The sequence below is a fragment of the Melanotaenia boesemani genome, chromosome 1 (genome assembly GCF_017639745.1).
Source record: "Melanotaenia boesemani isolate fMelBoe1 chromosome 1, fMelBoe1.pri, whole genome shotgun sequence".
Classification (NCBI taxonomy): domain Eukaryota; kingdom Metazoa; phylum Chordata; class Actinopteri; order Atheriniformes; family Melanotaeniidae; genus Melanotaenia; species Melanotaenia boesemani.
Window position 1 is genome coordinate 35,880,971 of NC_055682.1, and position 12,851 is coordinate 35,893,821.

Consider the following 12,851-nt stretch of genomic DNA (forward strand, 5'->3'; position numbering starts at 1 on the left):
ATCATCACAAAATGAAAGCATTCAAAGGATGTCTGATGTTAGAACTTCAAGGATCATCTCTGAGATTGACATGGCAACATGCAGTCCATGATGACGCAGGGGATCTATGTTCAGAGTAGCCTGCGAGGGAGATGTGCTAGTCCACAGGGCTTGCTGAAATAGAGATTCCCAGAACTTTCCCAGCTTGAGGCATTTGATACTTGCTCCATCACTGACACCATAAAGAAGCAACTTGAGGAACATGGAATTAGACACATTACATGTGTTGCTCAATCCTATGATGGTGCTTCTCTTGTGAGTGAAGCAGTAAGAGAAGATTGATTCAGACAGAAAGCATGAAGAGGCAGCAGGTATCCATCAGCTCATGAACCTAAAGCCTCCAGCTGCACAGCTATTGCAGAGACATGCATCTTCTTTGATCACCTGGAGTGTACTTCCTACCTCATAAAGCTGTAGAAAACCCCCTGTTGTTAAAAAATAATAAAACGCACCTACGATATTGGAACACTGTTGGTTGAAATCTGTAATTACCAACTAATGAGACAAGCTAATGGGCAGCTTTGAAGTTTAAAACCTCTACAAGGAACAACTCATCTTTTAAAAAGGGATGATTGGGTGGACGGCTCAATGACAGTTTGACCCACCCCGTTCTCTGTAACTGCCATCCTAGTTTTAGATATAACTTTACTCTAACAACAGTGCAGGATTCATTCTTTAATTTGCAAACGCAGACATTTTATTTTTAACTAGCTGTAAAAGATTTTGTAAGGTGCAATTTTTACAAACCCTTACCTAATGTTTGAGAGATATTTGTCTTTGTCCATTTCTTTTGTTAAGACTATGTTTGTTAGAAGATAATGAGGATATTCAAATCCAATGCTTATCTTGTGATTGGCTGTCTGACTGCTGCTGTAGAAAAATTACCAAGAGTCTGGAACGAGTAAAAGTATATAAGGTTTATTACAGTAGAATTACTGAATACAGAATTACTTGCAAGTAATGAGTGGTCCTCCCGACCCACATGAAGTCGAGAGAGACTCTGGGGAGGCAAGAGGAAAAACAGTAGTTGTACATTTCTGTAGAAAGAATCCTCCTTCCTGAAGACCTTGGGTAGACACACAACTCCAAGAGCTGGCGTCAAAACAACCTCACATAGTTGTGTCTCCACCAGAACCAGTCTGACTAAGGGTCTGGGGCAGGACCAGATAAAGGTCTTCTTACCCTTGTAGTGAACTTTTAACAGAGTATGTATATGAAGAGAATAAACCTTAAAAGTGAATGAAAGCATGATGAGTAAAAATGTACAATGTAAAAAGTGTAATATAGTAACAAGTGTAAATAGTGTAAATACAATTTATAAATGAATATAGTAAAGAAGGTACTTATAGGTGTGATTATAATATTATATATAGAGCATAATAAGTTAAATTTCTTCCACACTGCTATGTTTCCAAACGTCAGACATGTTCACTGTCAAATAGTAATACATGTCCACATACATTCTGTTTAAAAGAAGATGCTCTACCAGTCCAAACTCCCATAATATTTGGTTGTCAAAAGGCTTAGCATTTACTCTTCTGTTTCTGTGTACAAAGAGAATTAATTTTAATGTGCTATCACACGTTTATTTTTGACAAGATATTATTGGGTAAAGGTGAATTGTGCCCCAGGTACTGTGAATGGTAAGTTTTATAAAATCATTTATGTATTCTCATTTTTTAATTTGTCAGCTCTGAGCAGAAGTATTCAAATGTTTCTATTTTAAAGACCAGAAAAATGCCTCTTTATTTTATATTATGTAAGCATATTTTGTGCCACCCATTAGAATCTAAGATGTGCACTGAAATGCAAAGGAATCGTTTAAAATATTTCAGTTCAATTCAGCTTTATTTGTAAAAACCCAATTCAATCAAATCACATTAAATTAAATCAAATGATTGTATTTTAAAATGTATTATCCCTGAATCGTATATGTGCTCATCAGGGACAAATTCCCACCCATTTCAATTCATTATTTTATATCAATATATTTAATGTAATTTATTTATCTCTATTACATACAAATACTGTCTAGTATAATAATACTTTTAACTTAGAGGCACCTTTCAGGTCACTCAAGGGCACTGTACAATATCAGGAAAACAAACGGAATAAAAACAACAGTTTATGTAAATGAGATGATTTGCATTGTTTTACAGATTATGTGAGACATAGTCTGTTAGATCAGATGTAGGAAAAAATACATGACTCAGACAAATGAGAACTGAGAAGCAAACATTGGGGAGGAAATAGTGAGAATGATAGAATAGATACCACAAAGCACTTCAGAGATTCGTGTGCAGCACATAAAAAAAGAAGGAAGGAAAATAAAGACTAGCGAACAAAAGGAGAAAAAGAAATCCACCAAAGGGCATAGTGAAACATTTTCACTGTCTGGGCCAGTCAGGAATCTGATAAGCATTTATCCTCCAAAGCACTCCCAGACGTAAGGGAAAACATGGCACACAGTGTTTATCACCTCAGCGCCATTATTAGGAATCACACAGATTAGTAGTGGCATTCTTAAAAAATGAGAGCGCTAACAAAGGAAGTGAGTTATTAGCATGCTACTGCACATCAAAAGAGGTTCAGAGTGGGCCTTTCATCCAGGCTTAAACCCTCTATTCCAGTGAAAAGCCCTCAGATAATACATTTCTTACTCACCTGTGAGCATGACTGTGTGCTTAAGTGAATGAATCAATGCATGTGTGTCTGTGTGTGTCAGTCTGATCGCTTGCTCAGGTGGTTTCACAGTGCAAACAAAAGGGGCTACATTTGAGCTACTTAGCAGTGACATAGACGATTTTAAAAAGAAAAAAAAAAGATAAAAAATGCTCAACACCAGCTATTTGCAATAGTCATTAGGCAGGTCATTATGTGCCTGCCACTGCTGCTTGCTAGTCTGCCTTTCTTTCTCTCACAAGATGGCAGTCTATCGCCTTGGTTTCCTGCCTCCAGAGAGGGAGGGAGCGAGCTCAAAGGCTCCCGAACACGACCAAGATGCTTAAATTGGACTTTGAAGTGAGAGAGGTATCAGTTGAAGCATACAAAAGCTGATAGTAGCATCTTTCAATCTTAATAATGTGCTGCAAAGAGTAGTGCGTGGTCTTATTGATTGGACAACTTGGTTTGAATGAGAAACAATGGCTTTGGTGAGAAAGTCAGAGTGTGTAGACACAGGAACAGTGTGTATCTCATTGTGTAAGTGCATGCAGAGACGTGGACATAGTATTTCTGTGCTCTTCAATTGTGTTTTGTGAGATACGCAGGCACCATTGTCCCATGTTACTTTGCATTGATAATTTCAGCTTTATCCTTTGTTCATGCAGCTGCATCGTTTGTTGAGAATGAGGACAACACGCCTCAAATCCCCTGCTAAAATAAGGGAATGGGGGGGGTTAGGGTGAATAGGATGGAGAATTGGAAACAAGGCCTCAACATACAATTTTTCAACCTTCACCTTATTTTCAAGGTTAAATGGGCATTTTAAGTCATCAATATTATCTGTGATATGAGCATATTTTTTAGGCCTTTTAACAAAAAACACTGGCCTTTGAAAATGTCCTCAGAGGCTCTTCACACAGGACATCTGATCCATATTGTTGCAGTGACACTGACTGACAATGCAATGGGAAGAGTGCGGATATACTGTATTTCAAGCCGGAGAGATAAGGCGCTCTCTTGGGTAACATCAGATTTGAAAACCCGGAGGAGCCCGTGGCCTAACGTAGAGCTAAACGGTAGCAGATCGGAACAAGATGCTTCTCGTAATGATGCCTCTGCGGTGTTTGCATACTCTGGGGCTGAGCTCAAAACAAATTAGGAGGTGTATTTTCTTCTCTAAATATTACAACAGTTGGACGCTGGCCTGGAATCACTGATTTAAAGAGCATCAACATGGGGCCAGTTACAGGATTATTAGAAACCGATACGTACGGTGTTTCCTTCCTGAGATGACTCTGTGGATTTAAGCATTAAATAACTACACCTCTCACAAAAAGTTAATGATTTTCAGCTTTTTGTGTGATGGCAGAATACATCTAAAATGGACCATTACATGGAAATTTCATTTTACCTCCCTTAAACATTTAAATGCACATGTACAAGTGTTCATTGTTAAAGGAATTTAATATATAACATCATGTTCTCTGACCACAAAAAACCAAAAGATGTGTCTGAACCACAAATTAAATGTTCTGCTTTAAGGATGACTAAAATAAATAGTTTTCTTCATAATGTTCACATTTTGACATCATCATACCAAGTCAGCACCTAACACATGACAAGTTACTGAGACAATGACATTTCTATGTTGTGGTTAACATTGTTAGCTTTTGTTTCAATAAACTGTTGGAGATTAAGGAATTGCCACTGCAAGATTCTACATTAATGCCCTACATTCATGATATACCAGGGTAGCATGAACTTTTTACGATTTTTTTTTGTTTGGTTTTTTTGTGTAAATTTCACCTGGAAGTTGAATATCTCTAACTATTTGTAATTTGTGTATTAGCAAAGATGTGAGATGAAAAAATAATAAAACAATATATGTTTTATTTGACGGCTCTATTGGTTAGTTTTCACTAAATATTTAGACTTCCATCCATCCATTTTTTATACCAGCTATTCCAATGGGGGGGTCGCTGGAGGGCTGGAGCCTATCCAGGCGAGAGGTAGGGTGCACCCTGGACAGGCCACCAGGCTATTTCAAGACCAACACAGAGAAACAACCCTTTACACAAACACTCACTTGGACAGGGAGAATTTAGAGTAAGCAATTAACTAACATGCATGCCTTTAGACCAGGGCTGCTCAGTTTGGTCCTTTGAGGGCCACAGTCCTGCAGGTTTTCAATGTTTTCGTTCTCAAACACACCAGACTCAGGGGAATATTGAAAACCTGCAGGACTGCAGCACTCGTAGGACCAAAGTGAGTAGCTCTGCCTTAGACTTTGTAAGGAAGCCGGTAAGAACCCATGCAGACTGAAACATATTCCGGCTCATTTGATTTAAGCAGATTTATAACACAAAATGGTTTCAAGATAATAAATAAGTCAAATTTATTTATATGTATTTGTATGTTTTACCCCCAAAAAAACCCTAAAACAACAACAAAAAACTATTTACATCAGCAAAACATGGTGATTATTTTATGTTTGCCATGGAACTTAGTTGCATAAATTACAGCTGGAACTCCACAATAGTCTAAAGTTCTACTCTTTACCCTTAAAAACATGTACACAACAGTGATATATAAATATATTTTTCAATAATTATTTGAACAAAGGGGAAACTTAAGACCTTAAGCTGGGAGACACAGCAAGCTTCAACTTCTGCTTTAAGCTGCTCCCCTTTGGAAAAGCAGGTGACCTCCATTAAAGAAGCCGAAGCCTTATACAGATAACTACAGAGAGGTGAGAGATAAGGAGGATAAACTTGTTGTGTTAAAGAAAATGTAAGAAGATGGAACAGAAACCAGAGCAGCAGGAGGGATTGTAAAGTTTTCCATTCAGCGATATGATCTATTTGCCACATATCACCCTCCAGAGGTTGAGAGTCTTAGCTCGTAATAAGACCATCTTAACATCCTTTTTCCTACTTGTCTTTATGTTTTATTCTCTCTCTTTTGTCTTTTCCTGATTTGCCCTCGAAGCCCACCAGCTAACTGCGAGTAACCTGCCATTTATTTGGGGCCAGAGTACAAAAGTATTGACTTTTCCTTGTTGTCTCTTGGAGATAGATAATGGCTTATTGTTTTGGTTCAACCTCCCAACAACAAGCTGCTGCTGGGTCTCTTAGCTCTATTAATTAACCATTAAAAGGCTGGATGTGTGTCTTGTTGTGTGTAAAGAGTAAAAACACGTACAGAGTGGTTGATGGTAAAGTACATCCTGCATTCTGTCTGCAGCACTTGACCTTTCAGCTGGATGGAGTTTAGCTCCCCAAGAGTTGAAGGGGCTCTTCAAAGAGCTTTCTAGAAACACTCTTAGTGGGTCTAAGATTTATTGTGAATCTCTTTTCATCAACACTCAAGTGCCTGTAGCTATAAACCAATATAAGAATGTAGCAACAGTGAACCAGTCAATATTGTGCCCCCCCCCTGTGAATTTTTATCTTTGTGGTCCTCAAACCCCACTGGTTTGCACTTAGAACATATATGTTTTTATTCACTATAGAAACACAAAATCCAGTATCCAAACATCAATAAAAGTATGCATACATTCTACTGTATAAGATACTCAGTCTAATTGTTAAATTAAATTCATCATCATCATCATCATCATCATCATTATTATTATTATTATTATTATTATTATTATTATAATTCCTAAATTTGCCAGTAAAACCGAGTAGAAACAGTCACTCTTTCAGTTACACCCTACTTACAGCTGAGAAACTTACATGGATGTGTTTAACAGCTGGTAGCAGGATGATTGGCCTTAAAAACAAAACAAAACAAAGAAACAAACAAAAAAAAAAAAAAACAAAGAAACAAATACAACAACAACAAAAAAACAAAAAAGATTATGAAGCTTCCAACTTGACAACTGATTTGATAAAATAAACAAAATGAACAACAACAAAAAAAGATGGAACTGACCAGTACAACCTTCAGCTGAGATAGGAAGGAACAGAGAAGGCAGGTTGAGCTGAACCAACCACACTGAACATTTTACCTAGCTTTCTCAAGCCATGTGTCCTCAGTGTTTGAATGTAAATAGTAGGTAAAAGTACTTAGGGGCCACCCCAACAATGCCGAATTGCAGTAAAACTGCAAAAGTATTTTAGCAATCCACCCTTTCATCCCTACGAAGCCAGGGATTAGCCTCCATGAAACCAATCATGTCTGAATCCTGGTATCAAGGTGAATAAGTGTGAGACCTCCACTGTCCCCCCCCCCCCACAGCCTTGTAGTATGTACTACAGTGATTTTGTGGGTATGTTGAAGCCTTTCTCCTAGTTTTCGCCACGGTTTTCACACCTGAACTGGCTCAGTGCTGTGTGGACATGGCCTAAACACAGAGTCAGCATTACACCATGCAATGAAATGTATGAGGTAAAGATGCTTTGAATGATGAACAAGACTAGAAAATCTCTGTAAATATATAGTCTATTTATCATTTTCATATTTAGTTCTGAGGAATAAACAGGATATCTCCTTAACAATGCTAAAGAGCCCAAGAGATGGTTGGAAAGATGTCCCTTTGTTTGCATTTCTTTCTGATTTAGTACATTTAAAACCTTTGTTGATCTCTGTGGTGTGCCAGACACATTGTACAGGTTATAAAGACTATGATAAGGTAGCAGTTAGTTCTAATAACTGATGCTTCATTCACTACTACTTTTTTGGCTTTTCAGATCCAGATTCATTCGCTAAAACAGGGACTTTCAACGAACCTTCAGTGAAACAGCACCTTCCACCGCATGGTAAAGATGTGAAGCCACCCTTGCTTGACCTGTAGAACAGAACTACAGATTGAAACAAACAATGTCCACTGCTTTTGTTTTTTCTTGTTCTTCTATTTTCTTGAACATCACTGCTGCTTCACATCTACTGCTGGTTAAATTGCGAGGGAGGGACCAATTTGGAAAGTTGTTTGCTAAAGGTGACAGAAAATTGTAGCTTCTAAGCCCTTAAATAGCTCTCAGCCCTCACTCTGTTACCACACACAAACACACAAGAAGAAAAATACAAAACTGTTCTTTGTAGGAGAATGAGGCACTAATGAGTCTTTCTGGCCATATTTTTGCAACCCTGCAGCTCTTTTGCTCATACTGCTGTGTTTGAGAATCACAAATGACTTACCAGGTTACTCATATAAGTTTGATACAAACACTAAATATCCAAAGTATGGACCACAAGATATGCACTCAACTTGAGTGATATATATATATATATATATATATATATATAGAGAGAGAGAGAGAGAGAGAGAGAGAGAGTATGATATATATAGAGAGTTTGAGAACCATATACTCCCCCTGAGCTACAAAGTACACAAAAATCTCAATATCAATATACAAGCGCAAGATCAGTGAAGCCAGCAAGCAGGTCCCTACGTCTGCTTCAGTGATTTTTAGCAGGTAATGTAGCTACTTGTTCTTAACTAGAATTATTGTTTAAAAAAAAAAGAAAATAAAAAGAAAAAGAGAGAGAGAGAGAGAGAGAGAGAGAGAGAGAGAGAGAAACATGGAGAGATCCATAAAATTTATAATGAATCTCTTGGCCTTTTAGTCTGAGAGTGCGGTTTTAGTGACAGCTGGCTGCATATGAGTCTACACCATGAAAATGCAAGAACGATATCCAGATAACTAACCATGATGAGCATGGCTAGGTCTGTAGTGAAAAGAACCTTACCGTCTATGAGACAGAGATTTTTCTAATTTAACAATGATGTGAAAATGTGTGTGAAAAATAATGACTCACATCATTATAATAAGCTGTGGTGGGGGTGAGCATGATAATGCACATTGTTAGAAAGAGACATAAAAAGAGGCAACCCAGCAGACGGGGTGATCTGTGCTGACATTAATACACTGTTCTTTTTTCCATTCACTGGCTGAATGTGAGCTATACTGTACAACACACTGTGCCACCATGATTTCCTGTTTGGGAACACTTTTGCAAGTTCCATAAAAACTGGCTGAAACATGTTTGTAATGAACACAGAAGAAGGACAGACGGCCGTGTCTGTCTGCATATTTAACTTTAAGGCTTTATGAGTCCTTAGATGTTGTTTTTGATCTTTAATGCAATTTACTAGAAATCACAACTCAGTTCCTTCCTTTAAATTTAAATTTGTAATATATTCGGGATGTTCCAATACCATTGATACTGATTTCGATACCTGGGGTCTAGGTTTAATATCTGCCAATAATGAGTACCGATTCGATACCTGTGTTATTTTGTTAACAGGTCTATTAAATTTATGATTTAAACTAGAAGCATTTAGATACCACAGAGGTCCACCAAGCCATTGGAATTCTTTTTTTTCTTTTTTTTTTTTTTTTTTTGCCAAAGATTGTGGGCATTATTTTGAGTTAGAAGCTCCAATGACTAAATTATCCCAATCTCCCCACAGTGAAGAATCCTTTATAAAAAAAACTTCTAGATCCAAGCAGTGATCTGGATCACCCTCCAAATTAAATCACTTGTTCCTTACTCCATTTTTGACATTTCCTGAAAATTTGATCAAAATCAGTCCATAATTTTTTGAGTTGTGCTGCTTACAGATGTGCATACAGACAAACCAACATGACTGAATACCTGACCGCCGTCTTGGCAGCATCCGTGCCGCCTCTGGAAACTTCAGCCCTGCACATTAGGCATGTTGCTGTTTTGCTAGATTGATTTTCTAATGAGTAATAATGCCAAATTAATGGAATACTAATGCTAAATGTTAGCACAACAGTGACTCGTGCAGCTGCTTCTCAGCCTAACAACTCAAACATGCAAAATTGTGCAACTTTGCCTGTGTGGTGGGTCAGGGCAGGAAAATAAAAATAATAATTCCCTTTCTGTGGTATCAGAGGGAGTTTAGACAGAAATACTTGTTGATCCTGATCGCCTTACATTTAGCAGGATCAGTGAGTATTCCTAATACTAATTTTGGTATCACCCCAACTCTATTTATGTGTTCCAACAGTCCAAATCAATAACTTAGTGTGTTTTTATTTAAATCTGAAAATACTGTAATACTTTGTGATTTCTGACCTACAAACAACCAATTCATGGCCCAAAAGATTTGAGTTCTTCAAGTTGTATCCTTGAGGTGAGGCAGCATTCAGATGATACTAAGTTAAAATGTCAGAGGTTGATTTGCCATTCAGAGAGGTTTCCTTCACATCAAAGGGGGGGGGGCGTGGTACTTGAAAATACTACGAGTGCTGCATCAGAGGATCAAGATATTAAGCTTTGTTCACTAGCAGACAGAAAGTTAATTTAACTAAGAATACAGAAGAAAAAATTGAGGACTCTAATCAGGCAACTATGACGTGAACAGAAGCCCATGTGGTAGAGTGTGTGAGAGAACATTGACAGCTCGGCTCGTTGGTCTAGAGGTATGATTCTCGCTTTGGGTGCAAGAGGTCCCAGATTCAAATCCCGGAAGAGCCCATCATCATCTCTGCTGTGTGGAAAAACTAAACAAGACGAGGTGTTCTAACCAGAATATATATTTGAGTTATGCAGCTGGAAAGCTCTATTGGCAGAGCATCTGTCTCCTTGAGGTTGATTCCTTCAGGGGCTGAGTATTAACACATCCTTAGGCAAGACCCTTAATAGTACTGCCCAACCACTCTAAGTCAATTTTGATTAAAGCATCTGCTAAATGACTGTAATATTTCACAATGGATGCTGAAAATTCCCAGTTAGATTCTGGTCAGCCCAGCCAAAAGAAGACGCCGTGAGACTATTCAAGTTTTCACATGGCTTTGCAAATATTACAACTGTGTTAAAGTTTGAATTATAAAGACAAAAGAAAAAAAAAAATCTTTTTTTTCCATTAACTGTACAACTCAGGGGTGTTTTGAAATGAGAAACTTTCAAGTTACAACATGAGTGACAATGCAGACTGCAAAAAAATTATACTTAATATATTCTAAAAATCCTGTGTTCATGCAGAAAAAACAAAAGGTTCATAAAAGAAACTATTATAGTTTGTTGAGGGAAGTAAAATAATTTTGGTCTTGCATTTGATAGGCCTTGTGGCAACAAAGGGAGAATAGTCATCTACATTTATGTGCACTCAAACTCATCTGACTAAAGTGTTGCAAGTGATCAACCAAACTGCATCTTCCAGTTTATGGCAGTGCCTTTATGCTACCAATAAAAACTGTTTTTCTTGTCTGCCAAACACTATGAGCTCCTGTACAGTTTTAACCTAATAAAAAATTATATATGCTTCACACAGTCCATATTTCCTCAGTTCTTATTGACAAACTTATACAAGTGATTTGGTGTTTTGGATTGAACTGGGATTTGGACTGAAATAAATTACATCAATTGCATACTAGTTGATAAAACTGCAAAGTCTCCACAAAACCTGTTAATGAGTTACATGGGGAAATGACACAGCTCTGCCTGGAATGACAAGCATCACATCAGACCTCGTCCAAGTTGTCATTTGCTGAGCATTTTGCTCATCACCTCTGACTGCTCTGACTAAAGGCTGGGGTTGGGGATTATAGAAGCCATCACATCCTATCTATTCCCTGGTAGCTCCCTATCAGCCACTCTTCTGCTTGCAACTTGGCAGACATGCAAATGATCCTGTCAATACCGCCCTCAGCCTGCACCCCAAAGCCTTCCAACCTGCAAATAAGTTGTGCCTATTTGCTGAAATGAGGGGCTGTGACCCAGGCTGGCTGTCACACCACACATTTCCTCTCCTCAATCCGTGCAGAGATGGCGCTGACATCTCAACTAAAAGATGGGAGACGGAGTGGGTTGGAGCTTTATTTATGGCTGTCTATTCATGGGGTAATGAGAACCACTGGCAGCGTTTGGAGGAAAACATTACTAATTTCATGCTTGTACAAATACATAAGGAAAACAATGGTTTCCACATTTCTGTTCCAGTTTAAACTAAGCCCAAATGGAAACAGATCCAGAGGTTCTAAATGTATGTAATATATGCCTGGAGAATTCATTGTACATATACAACTTTTTACACCTTGTTGGTTTGCCATGCCGGCTTTTAATGTTCCTAAATGTTTATTTGAGATTTTTATGCATAAAATCTTCATCTGGTTTCATCTGAATTAAAGTTCAGCCTGAAGTTATATTTTGTTGAAGCAGTTTTAACAGTGATTTACAGCTGTCTACATGTGCATGTGAGATTTTTGGGATTTTCTCTCATCTTAAGATGCAGATGCTCTGAAGTTGGACAGGGTGCATCTGTTACAATCTGTCGTTAAGTTATTCTAGAGATTTTGAAGGGATTTAACTCTAAGTTCTGGTTGGATAACTCAAAGACTTTCCATATTTGCTGTCAGAGGCCATTCAAGTGTAGATTCTTTCATATGATGAGAGTTCCTGTGCTGCACATAAATTGTTTCCTGAATCTTTACAGTATTGAGCTGCTTCTTTGTCAGATCCAATCTTAAGATGTTTCCATTCATAGTTTTCTATTTCTATTACACCAGCTGGAGACTTTTTATCTCCCATTTGAACTTTTGAATGATCTTTGGTTCTGCTGCACAAACTCTAACTTTTTTTTCTCCTTTTATAATATAAGGTGCCGAGTTTGGTCAGAAAATCATCTCTATAAATAATGTTAATATGTTTAAGCAGCTCTTCTAACATTAGCTAAACCCACAGATAGTGGGTTTAGCTAATGCTCTCATTACAAGCACGTTTCAGCCAGTTTTTATAGAGCAAACCATGATTTTATCATGGTTGCACAGTTTGTTGTACAGTATAGCTCACATGCAGCCAGTGAATGGAAAAAAGCTGGATGCTCAATTAATTTTTGGAAGGATGCAGGGTGTTGATGTAAGACATGATTTAGACTGTCATTGCACTGAATGTCAATATGCTAACATGCTAATTGTTATACTAAAGTCATGATACACCTCTAATAATAAAATGTGATTTTTTTACAACTTTGTCTTCTTTGTTTGTCACACATGCTCTCAGGTGCAAAAGTTTAAATTATCACAAAAATACAGTATTTGAAAAAAACATGGTAGCGTTCAGGAAATCTGTTGCTGTAGCAACAATGAAAATTACTTTCAGGGACAATTGTCAACAATTAGGTCAAGTTTTGGTTCATTAGTTAGGACGTATTATTGACGGCTTTGTGAAAAGGG